Genomic DNA, 18,656 nt, shown 5'->3' with positions numbered 1-18,656 from the left:
CATCATCTAGCTTGTGTACGTCCATGCAGGCACTACACTGCTCTACCTCTCTCTTGTTCACGTTGTTGTTGTCATGTCAGAATATACTATGAGTATACGAAACCATGCGTGTGTGTGTGTCGGAAAACTCTGAAGATAAGATGCTTGGCAGACAAGCGTCCGAGCTGGGTGCCATCTTGCTTGTCTTCCTCTTCTTCTTCTCGTCCTAGCTCATGTGTAGTGCTGCCATGTCAACAACGTCCTTCCTTCCCTCGTCTGCAGTTTTTTCCTAGCACGTTGGACTAACTCCTGCTGGCTAGCACATATATTGTGCATTGTCCACCGATCTATATCCGCATCCATCCACCGAGAAGGAAGAAAACAAACAGCAAGCACTAGTAACAATAAGATCAAGTGGCCTGATTGGAAAAAGCTGCTCGATGTCCGTGTCACCAAGCAACAGGCGCGACTTCTCGTCTCCGCCAGCCTTGTCGTCGCTGTCCTTGGCTCCGGTGAGCTGCCTCGAGCGCTTGGCCTCGCACGCCCAGTCCGTGCGGCCGATGACCAGCAGCATGCGCACCGTGCCGTGAACATGCTCGCCCACACGTTCCGCACCACGAACGCGAACGCGAACGCGAACGCGGAGGCCAAGCCGCCGAAGGCGAAGCCGAGCATGAGCCCCACCGTGGCGGCGCGGCTCGCCTCCTCGGGGCGGTTCGCGCCCAGCTCGTTGCTGACGCGGGTGGACACGCCGATGCCGAGGGAGGAGGGGAAGATGTAGATGAGCGACGTGGTCTGGATCAGGATGCCCATGGACGTCACCGTGACCTGCGGGTTCAGCAGCAGGCCGCACAACAGCAGCATGATCTCATACCACCACCACTCGAGGCAGACGCTGACTGACGCAGCTCGGCAGCGCCAGGCTGACGAGCTCGCCCCAGCCGCGGAAGCTCTCGCGGGAGAGCACGAAGCCGCCGGTGCGCCTGTGGACGCCCTTGAAGAAGATGTAAGCGAGGAGGAAGAGGAGGAGGTTCAGGTTGGCCAGCACGGAGGCGGATGCCACCCCCCTGATGCCGAGGCCGAGGACGGTGACGAGGACGTAGTTGATGGGGAGGTGGATGGCAATGGCGAGCGCGGCGCAGACCGTGAGCGGGAGGTTGATGGACTGCGCCCGGAGGTATATCCGCACAGGGTGGATGAACGCCTGGAGGACGAGGTCCGGGAGCGACGCCAGGATGTAGGTCTCGGCGACCGCCGCGATGCCGGTGTCCTGGCCGCAGAGGAGGAGGAGAGGCCGCATGTGCATCCACAGGCCACCGATGGGAACGGCCGCTGCGATGAGCAGCAGCACTGTCCTCTGCATGGTGATTCCGAGCAGCGAGAAGTTGCCCGCGCCGAATGCCTGCCCGCATATGGGCTCCATGCCCATGGCGAGGCCGGAGAGCACGGAGTACCCGGTGATGTTGGCAAAGCAGAAGGAGCAGCTTTTTCCAATCAGACCACCAAGTGGGAACAACAATGGCGGCAGCAGCAGAAGCAGAAGGAGAAGCTCACCAAGCGCGACGCCTGGCCGGCACCTTCGACTGCTTCCTCACGCGCAAGAAGAACTGATAACTGGGCTCCACTAGCAGAGAGATGGGACTGACTGGGAGTTGCTAGCGCCGTTTAGCTCCGCACACGGGGACGTCAAGTTCCATGCTGGTACGCTGAAGTGGCGTGCCACGTCAGCGAAAATGGTAAAATATTAGCAAGGTTACTGTTTTCTCGGGCAATTTTGTAATTAGCACGATAAAGTTGGCAAATGGAGAGGTAGCCACCATAAAAGTGGCAAATAGTTAGATATCCCGAGATTTTGGCCGCCAATGGCGCCAGTTTGGGTCGAGAAGGGATGAGAACAGCGTTTCGGTTTCAATGGCGCCAGTTTTGGCCGCCAAAAATTTTCTGAGTTCTGTTGGTTCTCAACTCTAACTCTCATGTTCTCTTCTCTGGTTGCCACGTATACAGAAATATTAGCCCCAATTTGATCCGACAAATTTTTTCTCTTCCCAGTGAGAGTAACTGGCACAGGATTACTTATCTGTTTTGAAGTTTGCAAAATCTATACAAAAGAATTGGCTAATTAGAAGGTTTCGAAACTTTTCTGATGAATTTTGTTTAGTCATGTTTTAATTGGTCGATTAAAAGATTGTGAAACTTCTTCTGATTTATTGAGAGATTATCCACATGGGCAAACATGTGAAATAAATGGTTCACATAAGTATGGCGATTTTTAGCTTGTTAATTAACTTGGATCTTGCTACTAAGAGGGGAAATTAGGATCAATGTGATATATTATTGTGTACTTGGCCTCTGATGGTTCATGCTCTTTGGCAATAGTTCAAAGTTTCTCTAGCCTTAGCACTTGATTCACCTAATTTAAATTCTACCTTGATGGAAAGGGAAGGTTAAAGACATGTACCTTAAAAAACAAATAAAGCATTAAGTAAATGAGGAAAATTGGTCATTATTAATGAAAAAATGGGCATCGTTAAATATAAAAAAGAAAACTAGATTCTGAAGTGTACAAGCATTTTAATACCAACGGGAAAGTATAATAGAAAATAGACAATCGGGGAGGCTCGTGAAGAAGCTTTACATTATCTTCGTTCTAGAGCATAGAGACCCGATCGATGTTTTGGAATGAACACGAAGTGAGTCATAGAGACCCGATGCATATGTTCAGGACTCACACAGAGCTTCTGTAGCTAAAGTGATATAAGAGCAACTCCAAAAGTATCTTCATATCTAGCATTCCAAAACACCGAATTGTGTAGAGCTTCTGTAGCTAAAGTGATATAAGAGCAACTCCAAAAGTTTAGAGATTTTGTGAGAAAAAAACTATGGTCCAACAACTTCTGTATCTTGAATTCCAAAACACCGAATTGTGTATCCCAGTTCCTAGTCGCTAGAGAATTTAGCAAGAAAAATAAGAGGAACATGAATTTTAATTTGTTTTTATTTTTTAAATAGAAATTTCATAATAATTCACTAAGGTTACTGTCGAGTTCATAAACCAAGGGTCCCACATAGACCAGCTTCCCTGCAAAGGTTCAGCCCAGCAAACAAACGCTGTGAACGAACGCGCAGCTGTTGGGCCGGCCCAAGAGCCTAAACGACAGGCCAAAAGGGCGATCCAATCTCCGACCGGAAGGCCTGGCCGAGGAGGAATGGCGGCCGCTTCCGACTCCGACCCGCCTCTCCGACCGGAGCGCTCGCTTCGGTCTCCAGCCTGCCTCTAGACGACCTCTCCGGCCGAAAGGCCTAACCAAAACACCACTTCCGTCTCCGACCGGGGATGCTCCAAACCCCTGCTCACTACTCTTCTCCGACTAGCGCGATCAGAGCCGACTGGAACCAACTGACCGGGGACGCCCGCTCGGTAAGGACCAGGAAACGGACGGAGAAAGTAAGGCAGGGCGCACAAGTCAAACCGTAATATCGAGGATCGTACCCTGTACACTTGCAGAAAACAGTACTCTGCGACCTCCCTGGCATGGCAGAGCCCGAGCAGTGTTGTAGGTGCCGACATTTTCCCCTACAGTATTGTGGGCGCCATTAACTCCCATTTAGTAAGGCTCCCCCCACATGCCTCTGGGCACCGACAGTGTTGTGGGCGCCGGCATTTACCGTAGCAGGTGAACATGGTAAAACCCCTTGCATGCCTCCAGGTATCAACAGTGTAGCAGGCGTCGACGTCTGCCATACCCGAAGAAGACAACACAACCCCCCATGTGCATATGACATCCACAAGTGTTGTGGGCGCCTACCATCGTCTTGTACCCACCGGCATGGGCATCAAGACTTAGCAGCGAACGTACTCCTTCCCTCTCACTTGTAAGGCCATCCCCTTCATCTATAAAAGGGGATGCGCTTCCTTCCAACAGATAGGATTCATTGAGATCGATCAAGTTCACTACTACACAACAGCAGAGCCACTAGGTTCAAACCACTAGCACACGCTCGAACACTTAGCTCATAGCGGGGCTCCCGTCACTCTCGGCCCTTCCGACCGGAGTCTGACCGGACCTCTTGTACCTCCCATCTTTCTCCTTCTCGTTTGTAACCCCACTGCAAACTTCGAGCACCTGGGCTCAGGAATAGAGTCACCGATCGACTTAAACTGGACGTAGGGCATGTTGCCTGAACTAGTATAAACCCTGCGTCATTGAGTGCTAGGCCACCTTCGATCACAACATACGACAAAACTATAAATATTTACATGTTGGTCACTTTCTGCACTGACAGTTGGCGCCGTCCGTGGGGAAGACGATGTACGTTCAACACTTTTTGGTCATCAGATGGCCCACTTTTCACCCACCTTTGCCATGGCAGGCTCAGGCGATACGACTCGCTTCGGCTCACTGGAGTTTCCCGCACTCCCACCCGTTGGGATATGGGTTCCACCCATCTCCGAGCCGTCCTAGGCCTTCCTCTTTGGAAGCCTAGACTTCATCGTCGACCAGTTCGGCGTACTACACCTCCGCGAGGAGGCACTCGTTACGGCGCCCATCGGAGGGGCGCCCTCCATCGGCTCCGGTATGCACGACGACTTCAGCAACGAGGCATCTGCGCTTCATTCCGAGCAAACTCTCTGCTCAAACCCCGCTGTGAGTAATGTACATGTTATTTACTTGCTATTCTCTATCTTCCGCTGATTATCCAGAGGGACCCCGTTGTCCCTGCCGCGACCGCCATGTGACCAGTTCCCCTACGGCCTCGTGTCTCCCGCGGACGCGTACGCCCGGGGGCTCCGAAGGATGTCGGCGCCATCCCCTCTCATGTTCGAATTCGTGAGGATGGCGAGCTATGCTCCCACCTGTTTCCTCGACCTCATGGATAACGATGTTGAGAGTGATGGCTCCAGCATCAGCGACGTGATGCCTAGCTACCGTCCGTCCTGGGAGTGCGCTATGGCGGACGCTCTGGGACAGCCACCGGTGGTAACAGAGTCCTTACAGACTCACACCCCTCTGGACCCTCGTGTGGAGACCCCCGTGATCACACAGAAGCATGGTGAGGAGCTACGACAACAGCGGTTGAACCAGCCGCCGACTGCGCCAGCGCGCTTGGCGCCCCACACTACGCTCTGTGCGCATAAACCGGCGAGCGACGCCCGGGGTCATGCCCGTCGGGTCCAGCGCTACACCATGGATAGGGGGAATGATCCCCCATAGTTCGCTCGGGCCAATCAGAACATCGATGCTGCAGCGATGCTTTTGCGCGGCCTTCCCAAGCCGAACGACCCCTAGGAACAGGCGATCCACCGGAACCTTCGGGCACTAGTGGAGACCATCGCCGTTCAACAGGCGGAGAGCTCCACATCGTGACACCGACTCACGGCCTCTCTCCCCACTAGGGGAGTGGGGACGCACTAGACGAATTGCTCCACTCGCTCACCGCTACAGCCGCCAAGCGCAGCACAGGAGGACGCATCTGCGCCTCGTCTTAAGTTGGCAACTGCTCCACACCGATCAGTTGTACACGAGTGGCTCGGGTCGAACCGAGACGCTCGCAGCAGCAACCGGAGTCCTAGCCCGGATGGCCCAAGACCATGAGCCTTTGTTCGACGCATCCAGAGAGCGCCACTCCCATAGCGCTCCAACAGAGGCCGAGGCAAAGGCAAGGCCAAGCGCCAAGATCAGGACGAGGGCCCCTCCATGCAGAGGGGGAAAAAGAACAGAAAAGACCACCGCCGACCAGCCAACTCCGCGTTGGTCGCCACGGCTGATCACACGGGCAAGCAGTCCCAGTAGGACCTTCCGAGCCACTTCCACGAGCTCATGGAGATCCCGTGCACCAACCACGCCTACCCGATCAAACACCTCTATAAGGACTGCGAGCTCCTCAAGCGCCTTCTACGATAGGCCGGTGGGCTGAAGGAAGAAAAAGGTGAAGAAGCAGCGGCCAAGAAAGGGGGCATAGCGGGCAAGGATCTGGACGACTGAAGGTCGAGGTGATCCAACCGGACGCCTACCGACTAAAGGACGACAACGATGACATTCTCACCAACGCTTGGAACAGCTATGTCGTTTCTACCCCTAAAATTCAGTCTTACCATTGTTTACTTAATGTTTGCTCCTATAAAAGCGCCCCGACTCGAACACTTTCGGCCCGGGTCGCTCGGGGGCTCCATGGGGATGCACTACTACCTCTCTTTTCCTTTACTATCATATGGTGAAACTCCTTCCTACCCAAACAAAAGGGTAGTTCGTTCCTTTAAATTACCTTATGTAGCTTTGCTTTAAAATATTCCGACCGATCGCACCCCGCCTCTACCTACGGTTACGAGCAGCTGAGCCTCGTGGGCCACGCCCTGGGCTCCTAAGGTTGCAGCCTATGGGACGAATGGGCAAGTATGAAAAAGAAAGAATAAAAAACAAAATTATGCTAAGGTAAAACTAAGGAATGAATGGGACAAGCTTCCCTGAACGGAGTGACTCCATCACAAAAAACGAAACCGATTGTAGTCATTGAGTACACAAGAACGTTTACACGGGGGCTCCCCCACAAACTTAACTTTTTACATCTGCTAAACAACTTATACTTTACAAGCTATTGGGACTGCCCGGTGGCATCTACTATTTGTGCGACCGGCAAAGGCACGGGCTGCTCACTCCCCGGCGGGACGACATTTGGCTCAGTTGAAGGCGGGGCGATGTCCACTTCGGACCTAGGCTCTGTGCCATCCATAGGCTGGGCGACGTCCCCCCGACGCACGCTTCTGGCCATGTCCTCACGGCGGGCATCCATCACCCACTGCGTAGAGACTTGCTTTGCCACCAACCTTGCATGCGGCAGCAAGCTCTCCCCGAGCGAATGGATGTCCTCCATGCTTAAGCCATTGGCATACCCACTGCAGATAGTGGCGAAGTCTAGGTTCGGGTGGTACATCGCCACCGAAGTCAACACCCCCGACGCTCCATAGAACAACCCATGTGTGATGAGGGCCCAGACCTCATCCAGGACCTCCGCCAGCTGGATGGCGGGCACGCTAGTACTTAGCGTCGACCCAAAGACCTCCGACACGATGAGCTGGGCAACATTATGGATCTGGTCAAGATCCCCCTCAAGAGCATGTTGCTCCTCAAGGGACTTGGTTAGCACCTCCGCATTCTGGCCAAATGTCGCCTTGACTGTCTCCAGGTTCCGCTCTAATGACTTTACCTTTCCGCCTAGCTCTAGAGGAAGGGCAACAAGCTCAGAAACAAGCCAAAGGAAGAAACCAACATGATGAAAAAACAGAGAAGGTACATACTGAGGTGGAAGTTCTCGAGGGCAGAGAGTCCCTCCGCCTGCCGGGCCACCTGCTCGCACAGCCGGGCGTTCGCCTCCTCTGTCCCCATCACCCAGCCCTGAAGCGCGAGCACTTCCTGGTCTGCCTCTGACCGAGCCTTTCGCTCTGACTCTAGGGCCTTTCGCGTCGACTCTAGGGCATTTCGCTCTAACTCTAGGGCATTCCGCTCTGACTCAAGGGTCTCTAGGGATTTTTGGAGCGTTGCCTTGGTGTCCGCTAAGGATTTCCGTAGCCCTGCCTCGGTCTCTACCTAGCGGGCCTTCGTCGCCTCAAGCCCCCGCTCGGTGGCGATCACCCGCTCCACCACACGCTGCTCCTCCGCCCACACCACAGTCACCTCGACCACCTAGTCCTAAGACTCGCTGTAGGCAGACTCTAGCTGACGCTCAAGCTTGGCCATCTGAGCATGCTCCATCCGGAGGAAAACAGGACTTGCGGGATGACATCTCCTACATACCCTACAAAAATGAGAAGCAAGCATGCTGAGGCAGCCAACAAGAGACTAAGAGGTCAAGGACAAACATGGGAAACTCACCTCCGCGGTGAGCTACAGGTCAACCTTGACCAACTGCTGGGCGGACTTGACCCTCTCCTGGGCATCCTCGAGCTTCACCGATAGCTTGGCGAGATCAGACTCCATGGTGAGTCCCTTCCCCCCAAGGATGTCCTAGAGCTGACACTCCTAGGAATCCTAAAGGATGAACCAAACCTTTGATGGGTCCTCGAGGCAGGGCCACTCTAGGTCACCCTCCTCCAGCCTGCCGGAGGGCATAGCCTCCGATCGAACCACTGCCAGTTCCCACGATGGCGCCGGTAGCTCCACCACATCATCAGCTTCATCGACGGAAGGGATCTCCACCACCTCGGTTTCATGGGCCACCGACAGGCATTCCAACTCCGTCTCGTCTGCATCTCCCTCTGGCGCCTTCGGCTCCGACCATGAGGGTGAGTCATGCAGCCCTCTGCCCGGTGTGATAGGGAGCTCGGTCTCCCTGTCCTCTTCCACCACAGCCGGTGGAGGAGGGGCCACAAGGGACACCTCCAGCGAAGCCCCCGCCATCACCACCGGGATCGTCGCTAGCACCATCATCACCGCTACCACCGTACTAGCAACCAACCCGAGGAGCACCACTCCTGGAAGGGAAGGACTCACCGCCACCACCCTGTTCCCCCCGTCGCTCGCCACGGCACGCTGCAGGGTGGGCCTCCAAACCTCCTGCATGGGAGTTGGGGCAATGCTCAACCCTATCATTGTCCGACCGCTGATAAAAAGTACAGGTCATTCATACTCCAAAAAGACTCAACAGCAAGATCAAAAAGAAACAAAGAAAAACATATCGGGAGGTAAGCGGCACGACTCTAAAACCAAGACCCGATGTCGATGGGCCCATAGGGCGAGGACCGCTCCCAGGCTGCGACCCATGCCCCCTCACTTCAGCCGGGGGTGGAGTTATCCCAACCGGATCCTGCCCGGCCTATGGGTCACCGCGACCTTTGGCCCGGGATGCACCGACCGGAGTAGCAGGCGGGGTATCCTCCCGCTACAAGTCCCACGCTGGCATTGGTCCCAACAACGCACGGGTGCAAGCCCGCTCCTCTGACCGCCTAGCTTGCTCGGCCGCGCCCACGGCAGGCGGGGACGAGACCGGTGATGCCACCGAGGGGTGCGGTGACCGCGTCCGCTTTGCCTCCTGTTCACCGGCGGCATCCGTGCTCGCCACATGCTTCCTCAGCATGGGAACCACGGCGCGCCTCTCCGCCTCCTGCTCACTTCCAACAGACATCGTCATAGGGTCGTGATGCTCTACCGAGGTCACAACGACCTCCCGGCTTTCCTCCTCCTCGGAGAAAACCATGTCATCCACATCTGTGGGATCCTCCAACTTGAGCTTTGGATCGACGTCGCTCTTATTTTCCCCGGCCTTCACGCGTTGGGCGATCTCCTTCTCCTTCTCATACTTCCACCGAGCCACCTCGGCTTTCTTCTTCTTCTTGGCATCTGCCACCTCCTTCTGGGCAGCCTGCCAAGCCACGCCCTCTGATCCCTTTGGGAGGTACGGCCGAGACTTGTAAGCATCAAGTCCCTACAAAATAGGTGACTCAAAATAAAAAAGTAAGAAAGCAAAGGGGAAAAGAACACAGAGTAAGGAGAAGGGAGCATACCAGTTTGGACACCACCGAGGCATTGAGAGGTCCGGCCTTTCCATCGACCTTCTCTTTGGGCTTCAGATATAGCACCCGGTCGAGGTGGCTCCAGACCTCGTCGTCCGGTAGCTCCTCCAGCGACGCATGATCAGGGTCTGATGGGCCACCGTACCTCCACATCAGCCGCACCCTCTCCGTCAACGGAGCAACCCAGTGGCGGTAAAGGGTATGGAACACCCGCACCCCATCAAGGCCGTGCCACACGAGCTTCTAGAGCTCCTCCTCGATGATCTCCACCTTCTTCTTCTCCCAACGAGAAGGGCCCCACGACCAACTATCCCACCTCTCCGGCCTCCCGCCGGTGAACGCTGGGAATGGCGCCTCCACCAGGTTCTTGATATAAAACCACTCCCCGTGCCACCCCTAGTTGGAGTTGGAGGGGATGTACGTGGGATACGAGCCCCCCACGCTCGGTTTTCTCTATAGGGCGAAGCCCCCCACCGACGCGATCTCAAGCGAATTCCCCATTGGCAAAGCTCGCCCAGAGAACAGCCACCGGAAGAAGTCCGCATGCGGCTCCATCCCGAGGAAGGCCTCGCAGATGGTGACGAAGCCGGCGATATGCAGCACCCTTATCGGATTGAGGTGCTGCAGCTCCAGACCCCACTCATTAAGGAGCCCGCGCAGGAACCAGTGCGCGGGGTATCCTAACCCGTGCTCATGGAAGGCAAGAAAGGAAACTACCTCGCCGGGCCAAGGTTGCGGGAACTCCTCCCTCCCGGGAGCCCTCTAGTGTGCCACCTCCTTCGGAGGTAGAAACCCCTTCACGGTAAAGGCCTTTAGCACCGACTCCCTCATATTGGATGACCTACAGTCTGACATCTCGCTCTGGGTTCACGAAAGGATTTGTGAGTTTTTTCCTCTCCCTCGCTCTCTCCCTTTTCTTTCCTAGGAACCGCCACGGCTCTCAAAGACGCTCTCGGTAAGAAGGAAAATGAGAGAAGGCGGCAGATGGGGAATAGGCGAAGGAACAGGGCGAAAACCTTCTCCCTTCTCCTACTTAAGGAAAAGGGCGCAACAGTTGGGGAAAGCGCGCCGATCGGGAAAGTCGAAACGAAGGAGCGAGAAACCCTCTCCCTTTCCCATTTAATGCAGATGGGATACGATGGGACGCGCCCTGACCGATGAGATGCGCCCTGCCCGATGGAATGGTGCCTGATCAGATGGGATGTGGCCTGGATATGACTCACCACTACCGCACACCAGGCGCAAGAACCAAAGCACCACTGCACACAGGCAGCTCTCTGCATCCCTAGGTAGGACTTGGAAAAACCCAAAACAGAATCTCCGCCAGGAGAGACCATTGGGCTTCCTAAAGTCGATCGAACGGCTCAGGAAAACACCAAGAGATAGGTAAGGAGCAAAGGGACGTCCCATGTAGGCCATGCCGACTCCATCACGAATGACAAGCATGGGTCCCGGTCAGACATTTCCGATTGCAGCTCTTCAGACCCCGTCACTCGAGTCATCAAGGTAACACTATCGACCCTAGCTATTTCTTTATATAATCATTCATACATTCATACACGCATTCATTCCATACACCCATGCCCTCGGATGATTTGAGCCCTGAATCACCTGGGGGCTCAGGAACTAAAGCATCGCACATGTGGCGAAATGCATCACAATGCTCCGTGTTGCATCATGAAGCGGTAGTTGAGTCATTCAACATGAGCAACGACTGACCGAGGTTTGAAGGCCAGCCCATGAAGGGCTCGAGGCTGCCCCACGTCAAACAGAGCCAGGGGAGAAAATGCAGATGAGCCCCGTGCAGCCCTCGCCTAGTCTGCCCCAAAGCAGACAGGGCCATCTCAACCTTCTTGTTCGATCCTAAACCTCTCGCCAAGCCCACAGAATCTCCATCGTAGGGAGGCCAGTAGGCCACTCGGGTCAGTCTCAAGAACGACCCAGGCATCTGCTGGGTTGCAGATAAAGGAGCAGTAGAATGTCATAAGAGGGCTATATCGACCCCATCACGAACGATGGACCCAGATTCCACTCGATCATACCTGTTAGCGAGCGCATCGCTCGAGTCTGAGCGATCGAGGCAAGCGACAAAACTCAGCCCTCCGGTTGTGAGAAACCGAGGATGGGGTAATGCACAAAACTCAAAACTGACCCCTACCAAGCCCAACGGGGCTCAGGGGCTTAAGATACCTGCACACCAACACACGGGTCTGCGACCCTGAACTCACCCCATCCCTCGGCTACGCCTCGACTGCACACCAAACGCTTGGGTCTGTGACCCCGAACTTGCCCCATCCCTTGGCTACGCCTCAACTACACAACAAACTGCCTAGGTTTGTGACCCTGAACTCGCCCAATCCCTAAACTGACTGACTAATTGCCTCGGCTGCGCGGGTTGCACCAAGGCCAGGATCCACGACTCTGATTCGTCCAATCCCATAGCGTGCACCGACGCCAGGATCCGTGAGCTCCGACTCACCCGATCCCACGGCGCGCACCGATGCTAGGATCCACGACTCCGACTGCCTCGATCCCACGGCGCGCACTGATGCCAGGATCCACGAGCTCCGTCTCGCCCGATCCCTAAAACCAAACCGCCTCGGCTACACAATGTCTCCTTGGTTGACAACCCCGTCTCGACTAAAAAACAAGCACTCACGCCCGCTGAAAAAACCCCCAGACGATTCTGCCCGAACCGCTAGGAGGCTCAGGGGCTACACTCGCGGGTGCACTCGCGTGCACCCGCTAACAAAATGAAAACCTCCCCCGCTGGCAACACGAAACCCCCTAGACGATTCTACCCGAATCGCCCAGGGGCTCGGGGGCTACACCTGCGGGTGCGCTCGCGCGCACCCGCCATCAAGACAAAAAAAATCTCCTAGACGATTCTACCCTGAATCGCTCGGGGGCTCAGGGGCTCCTGTCGGGTTCATAAATCCGGGGTCCCACATGGACCAGCTTCCCTGCAAAGGTTCAACCCAATAGACAAACACTGTGAACGAACGCACAACTCTTGGGCCGGCCCAAGAGCCTAAATGACAGGCTAGAAGGGTGATCCAATCTCCGACCGGAAGGCCTGGCTGAGGAGGAACGGCACCTGCTTCCAACTTCGGCCCGCCTCTCCAACCGGAGTGCTCGCTTTGGTCTCCAGCCCACCTCCGGACGGCCTCTCCTACCGGAAGGCCTGACCAAAACACCACTTCCGACTCCGACCCGCGTCTCTAACCGGGGATGCACCAAACCCCTGCTCACTAGTCTTCTCCAACTGGTGCGATCAGAGCCAACTGGAACCAACCAACCGGGGACACCCGCTTAGTAAGGACCATGAAACGGACGGAGAAAGTAAGGCAGGGCGCACAAGTCAAACCGCAATACCGGGGACCGTACCCTGTACACGTATAGAAAACAATACTCTGCGACCTCCCTGGCATGGCAGAGCCCAAGCAGTGTTGTAGGCGCCGACATTTTCCCCTACAGTATTGTGGCCGCCATTAACTCCCTTACGATAAGGCTCCCTCCACATGCCTTTGGGCATCGACAGTGTTGTGAGCGCCGACATTTACCGTAGCAGGCGAACATGGTAAAAACCCTTGCATGCCTCTAGGTATCAACAGTGTAGTAGGCGTCGACGTCTGCCATACCCGAAGAAGACAACACAACCCCCACGTGCATCTGACATCCAACAATGTTGTGGGCGCCTACCATCGTCTTGTTCCCGCCGGCGTGGGCAGCAAGACTTAGCAGCGAACGTACTCCCTCCCTCTCACTTGTAAGGCCACCCCCTTCATCTATAAAAGGGGATGCGCTTCCTTCCAACAGATAGGATTCATTGAGATCGATTAAGTTCACTACTACACAACAGCAGAACCACTAGGTTTAAACCACTAGCACACGCTCGAACACTTAGCTCATAGGGGATGGCAAAGGTGCGAAAATCTATGTGAACCTCATTTTCATCTATTTTAATTGGCACGACCCTAACAATCCCACAACACTCAAAGATGAACCTTGAGGGACTTTTGAAGAGTTTATTAATCGAGACTAGTGGCATGTTACTCAAAAGATTTTTCACAAGAAATTCTGACATGATACTAGCCCCGACTGTGGGGTTGTGCAGGGCCTCTATATTTGTTCCCCTTAATGAACAAGGCATGGTCGTGGAAGGTGAAAGATTTTTCACAAGAAATTCTGACATGATACTAGCCCCGACTCTATCCTTTGGTGTTCATGGTTCGAGTGAGGGCTCTTGAGTCGAATCTAGGGATGGTACGGATTTGGATTCGACTGATGAGGACTCCTTAACTCTCAACATGACTTTTGCCTGGAGGGTTCTATTTCTCAAGACGGGGGAAGTGTAACTTTCTAGAAAGTTTTCAGAAAGTTTTCAAGAAATTTCACCTGTTACGTTATAGGTTTGTGTATGAAACGACCTCCGACGGTCATGTCTAGGCATAGGTCAGCATGTGTGTTGATACCCAAACAAAAGAGTCGCAGCAATATGCTATCGGGTAAAGACAAGTCTAGGTCGATGTGTATTAACGCTGAAACCCTGCCCAAGCTGCACCTATAGACTCCTTCTTGCGCTACTCAAAGTCGAGGATTGCCCTTGGTAGAGAGTCGATACGGACATAGGGAAGAATGCAAGGTAAAACTTGTCTTTAAGTTCATCCCAGTCCCCATTCATACTTTCTACGGCATGTGTATACCATTGTTTCGCCTTCCCCGTGAGAGAGAAGGGAAACAATTTCCACTTCAGAGTTTCTTGTGTCATGCTTGAGATGTTCAAGCATGAACACATCTCCTTAAACTCGTGCAGGTGATGGCAGGGTTTTCATTATAGTACCCTGAGAAGGGTTGTGCCCGAACCATGTCTATAAAACTAGGGTGGAGTCCATGGCTAGGTGAAAACTTTGGTTTTGGACAAAGTGGTGGCTCATGGAACTCGTCCTTTGAAACGAAAAGGGTTGGCTTTGGAATTGGCTTCATGATAGAAAAGATAAAAGAAAATATTTTTGTTTTTTTAGATAAAATACGAGGACGAACTAGGTTCGAAGAAAATACGGCAACCGTTCCCCGGCAATGGAGCTAGAAATGCTTGTTGGTATTTCTTAACGCATACAGAAATAATTCGCAAGCGCACGGAATTACCGTTGTAGCACTTCACCTGGAAGTATTCAGGGTATCGTATTTTCCACAGAGAACGGAGGTAAATCTTCTATCTAGTTCATACAAGGACAACAAAAGGGTAGAGTTAGCAGAGGTTGAAATGGATTCCTATGGTTTTACGGTCTAAGGATAGATAAACACGACTCCTACTTGCTCACTTCGGGCACCGGCTTACACCTAGTCTGCCAAGCGATACCGGCCTTCGCTCTACGTCGAACTTGGACGTGGGGGAGTACGAGGGACGAACATGGTTGTTACCACCTGCCGCCTACCTCTCAACCATGGGGAACGAAGCAAACGAAGATAGCTTCTAGCCTAGACACCACGTCTACGCTATCAACTATTACTCTAGCGTGCATGCAAAGGTTATCCATCTTTATCAGAGCCCTTCTACTAGAGTACCCGCCAGAAGGACGGACGACAATCCCACGAACAAGTAAGAGTATAGCTTAACTAGTCAAAGACTTTATACCAAAGGAACTATGAACACTCACTTAGTGGGAGAACCCATTGAAGTAAAGTTGCTCGTCGAGGTATAAGTTGGGGAGACACCGACAAGCCCGGCTCTTCCCCGAACTCTCCCTCACATCTCTCCCTTAGTACTCTACTAGCTACTAGGGCCTAAGCCCTTTGGAGTGTTGCTCAAAAGTGGATAAGCTCTTTGCCATGTGGTGTTGTGTAGTAGAGGGGGGTACCCCTCTATTTATACAAGGAGGAGAGGCGGTGCTGGAGGCTATTCCTGGCGCGAGGACCGACTCCTGCCGCCTCAGCATAGAGGCATGCCACCGCCGGAGCGAGGAGAGGCAGGGAGGCGCCTAGAGGGGGTCAGCCGCCCCCTAGAGTCGTTCGCCCCTTGACCATCGCCTTTACGTGGTAGGCTTTGGGCTGGACCTAGATCGCTTTCCGGTGGTGTTTTGCTCTGTTTGAGTTAAGTTGTTAGGCGTCTTTGTCATTCCTTTGCGCAATTCAGCTTCAAAAAGCGCCTTTCGTTGCATTTCTCCATGTATTTGTGTTTGTGACCTACAAAAATAATAGTGTTCCAAATACATGTGGAACTTGGTCAGTGTTAAATGCATATGTGTTTAAGTTTGTTAATTTCTCCCCTTTTATGTCTTTATTGGTGGTCGGATTTTGTCATTAGGGACCGCCAACAGATATTCAGCTCTTAGTTTGTCTTGTTTTCTAGCAATGAACATTAGCCTGTCTTCATCTTCCATTGCACGTGCATCTACGATTGCTTGTTTCGATAATCTACCATAGCATAGATAAGGGTTTGGTTGATTTGGTTTAAAATGCATATGGTACTTAAAATACTCGTGTATTGTAACTGTGTTTCTTTTCCTTTTTTTGTTATCTTTTATTTCACTTTTACAATATGGTATACCAAGTTGAAATCCTCTTTCTCCATAAGGAAATAACAGCGGATATTGTAATGGCATATATGCTGGATGAAATATACATATGCGCTGTAGACCTTTATTTTTGTTGCTAACGATGATATCTCTTCTATAATTTTCTAGATTTAAGTCTCCTTTGTTTGCTCCTATGATACGTATACTAATATCTATCCCGGCCTTTATGTTCTTCGAGAAGATCACGGGCATGGCGAAATCTTTTTACTAGTGGATTATATTGATCGAGCATTATTTTAAGTTCTTCGACAATATAATGGTTGATATCATTTTCTTCAGGGTCTTCTTTATGTAATGCTCGTATCCTATTTTCGATCTCATTCTTTGTATCAGAAATATAAAGCTCGGCAAACTTGGGTATTTTATTTGGCTGAGGTAGTAGTGAACCTATATGATGATGTATTTGCCCATTTATACGGAATACATATGGACCTTCGCCTTTATTTATATTTTTGTCAATGTTGCCACCCATTGATTTAAAAGCAAATAAACTATTATATTGTCGTATCTTCTGTAAGAAATGCTTCCATAGAGGTTCACTTCTATTGTTAAGTAATCTACCAAGAAATTGCGGTGGTTCTTTAAATGGTGGTATTTTAATCTGCCCATATTTACAGCAATTTGAATACATTAATTCTTTATTTTTTCGTGTATCCACTTGGTTTTTTTCAAGAAACCAAAACATTGCGTTGCAGAATTTGCAATTGTATTCTGGAAGGCCCAGGTATGATCTCTCATTATATGTTTCTTTTAGATGTTGAATATATTCTGGTGTAAAGGACACCATGCCGATAGAAGAAGATAAGTATGGACGGTTAGGTTCGATATTTAGGCGATATCGTTTCATTGCTCTCTGTGTGCAGTCAGAGGTATTTTGTTCTTCTCTTTTTCTTTTTTCTTCCTGTGCTTTCTGCAATCTGACATGTCTCATTTTTTTGCAATCTGGTTTGTCTGAGGTGCTTTGTTCTTCTCTTTTTCTTTTCTTTTGCAGTATTTTTTGCAGTCTCATATGCCTCATTTTTTTAGGATCTGGCTAGCTATTTTCTGGTTCTTGCAGTGGCTTTTGTCTTTTCTTATATGTCAACTTTAAATAATTATAAGAGATGCAAGGAGTACAAAAATAAAAGAGTCAGTCACATTGTTTGAAATAGTTAGTTATAAACAAAAATTGGAAGGTATTAATTCCTACTAAAAATTGTTACAGGAAATTAGATTTATCTTATTACTTTATATACAGTGGATATCCAACATGATATAATTATCCACTAATAATAAGTACAGGATACAGATAGATTTACGTAGGGTATACAAACCTCTGCTTATTTGTTTATCTTTAACCTTCACTCTTTTATCTCCTTTTCCCTATAAATACAAGTAATATATTTGATGTATTTGCACAGAATGTCATAATCAAAAGAAAGGTTGCACAAAGTTGGTAACTTAAAGGTTGCACAAAGCTAATAGCTTGTATTTTGATAATGTAAATAGCAAGGCAGCATATTTACTTAATTACTTTTGCCTCTTTGTTTTGTTCCCTCTGAATTTCTGAATAAATAATTTGACAGTAGATCAGGTTTTCAGCTAACTCAAACACCTAAATGCATTGGCTGCGGAACGGTATCTATATTAACTGCAATGGGTGTGATGGGAGTTAAACTTGGACTGGTTATTTTGCCTTGCCTTGAGAAATATAATAATTTAGAACCGGTGATGCTCTGTTCTCTAAAGTTGGAAAACGGCAGTAGCCTAGCAGGCATGCTGGGTGACGAGCGCTGGCTGCTGCGCTGTGTGGCCCGCGGCGCAGCCTAGAGACTGGCGTGAAGCGGATTGGAGAAGAGATGTGGGTGCGGCTCGCGCGCGGCCAGCGGAACGACGGCGCTGTGGTACAGCGGCAAGGCTACAGCGGCACGACGAGCATGGAATACAGGTGGCAGGGAGGAGAACATACCGGCTGAGAAATCCACGGCCGTCCGTCCGTGCCGCGCTGCTTTCATTTTGGAACTCGAGATTTGGAAGAGCACGGGAACCTCTGAGGTCTGAGCGTCGGGGAAGAACCGAAGAAATCGCTTTTGTGGAACGGGAACAGTCGCTGCGAACTGCGATATATGCAGCCGTGCGATAGGTCATGTACCACGACTCTTTTTCAGGAAGGCGCTGGAAACGACCCTTGCGCTGGCTCGTGCTCTAGCCGTTGGATCAAAATAGGAGAGCAATCGAACGGCTGATATTTACTGTATACGTGGCCCTACGAGCGCTCGATTTCAGCCCGATGCCAGGGTCACGATTTGTCTTACAGAGATTTATTTATAGTAGTATATAGTAGCAAAAGTACCCGTACATTACAACGAGTCACTATTTTCATTCTTAAATTATTAATACCTTTCCCACCCCTCACATTTCTACCATCTTTCAGTCCATCGATTGCCATGTCTCTTGATTTTTCTTTTAGAGAAAAATAAACATATATATTATATATTTTACTAAAACTAAGCACATTTGGTGCTTGGAAGTAGCAGTCCCATATATTAGGGATAGAGGGATAGATAGTATTAGGGATAGATATATATTAGGTTCGTTCCCGTGCGTTGCTACGG

The 18,656-nt window shown here is 51.4% G+C and overlaps 1 pseudogene; it reads right to left on the bottom strand.

Moving 5' to 3' along the window:
- Nucleotides 1-210: 210 nt before the first annotated feature.
- Nucleotides 211-3,547, bottom strand: LOC136548417 (protein DETOXIFICATION 49-like; annotated as a pseudogene).
- Nucleotides 3,548-18,656: the final 15,109 nt, after the last annotated feature.

This window comes from Miscanthus floridulus, chromosome 4 (assembly GCF_019320115.1).
Source record: "Miscanthus floridulus cultivar M001 chromosome 4, ASM1932011v1, whole genome shotgun sequence".
In the NCBI taxonomy this organism is placed as follows: domain Eukaryota; kingdom Viridiplantae; phylum Streptophyta; class Magnoliopsida; order Poales; family Poaceae; genus Miscanthus; species Miscanthus floridulus.
The sequence above is the reverse complement of the archived record's forward strand: the minus strand, read 5'-3'. Positions and strand labels throughout refer to the sequence as shown.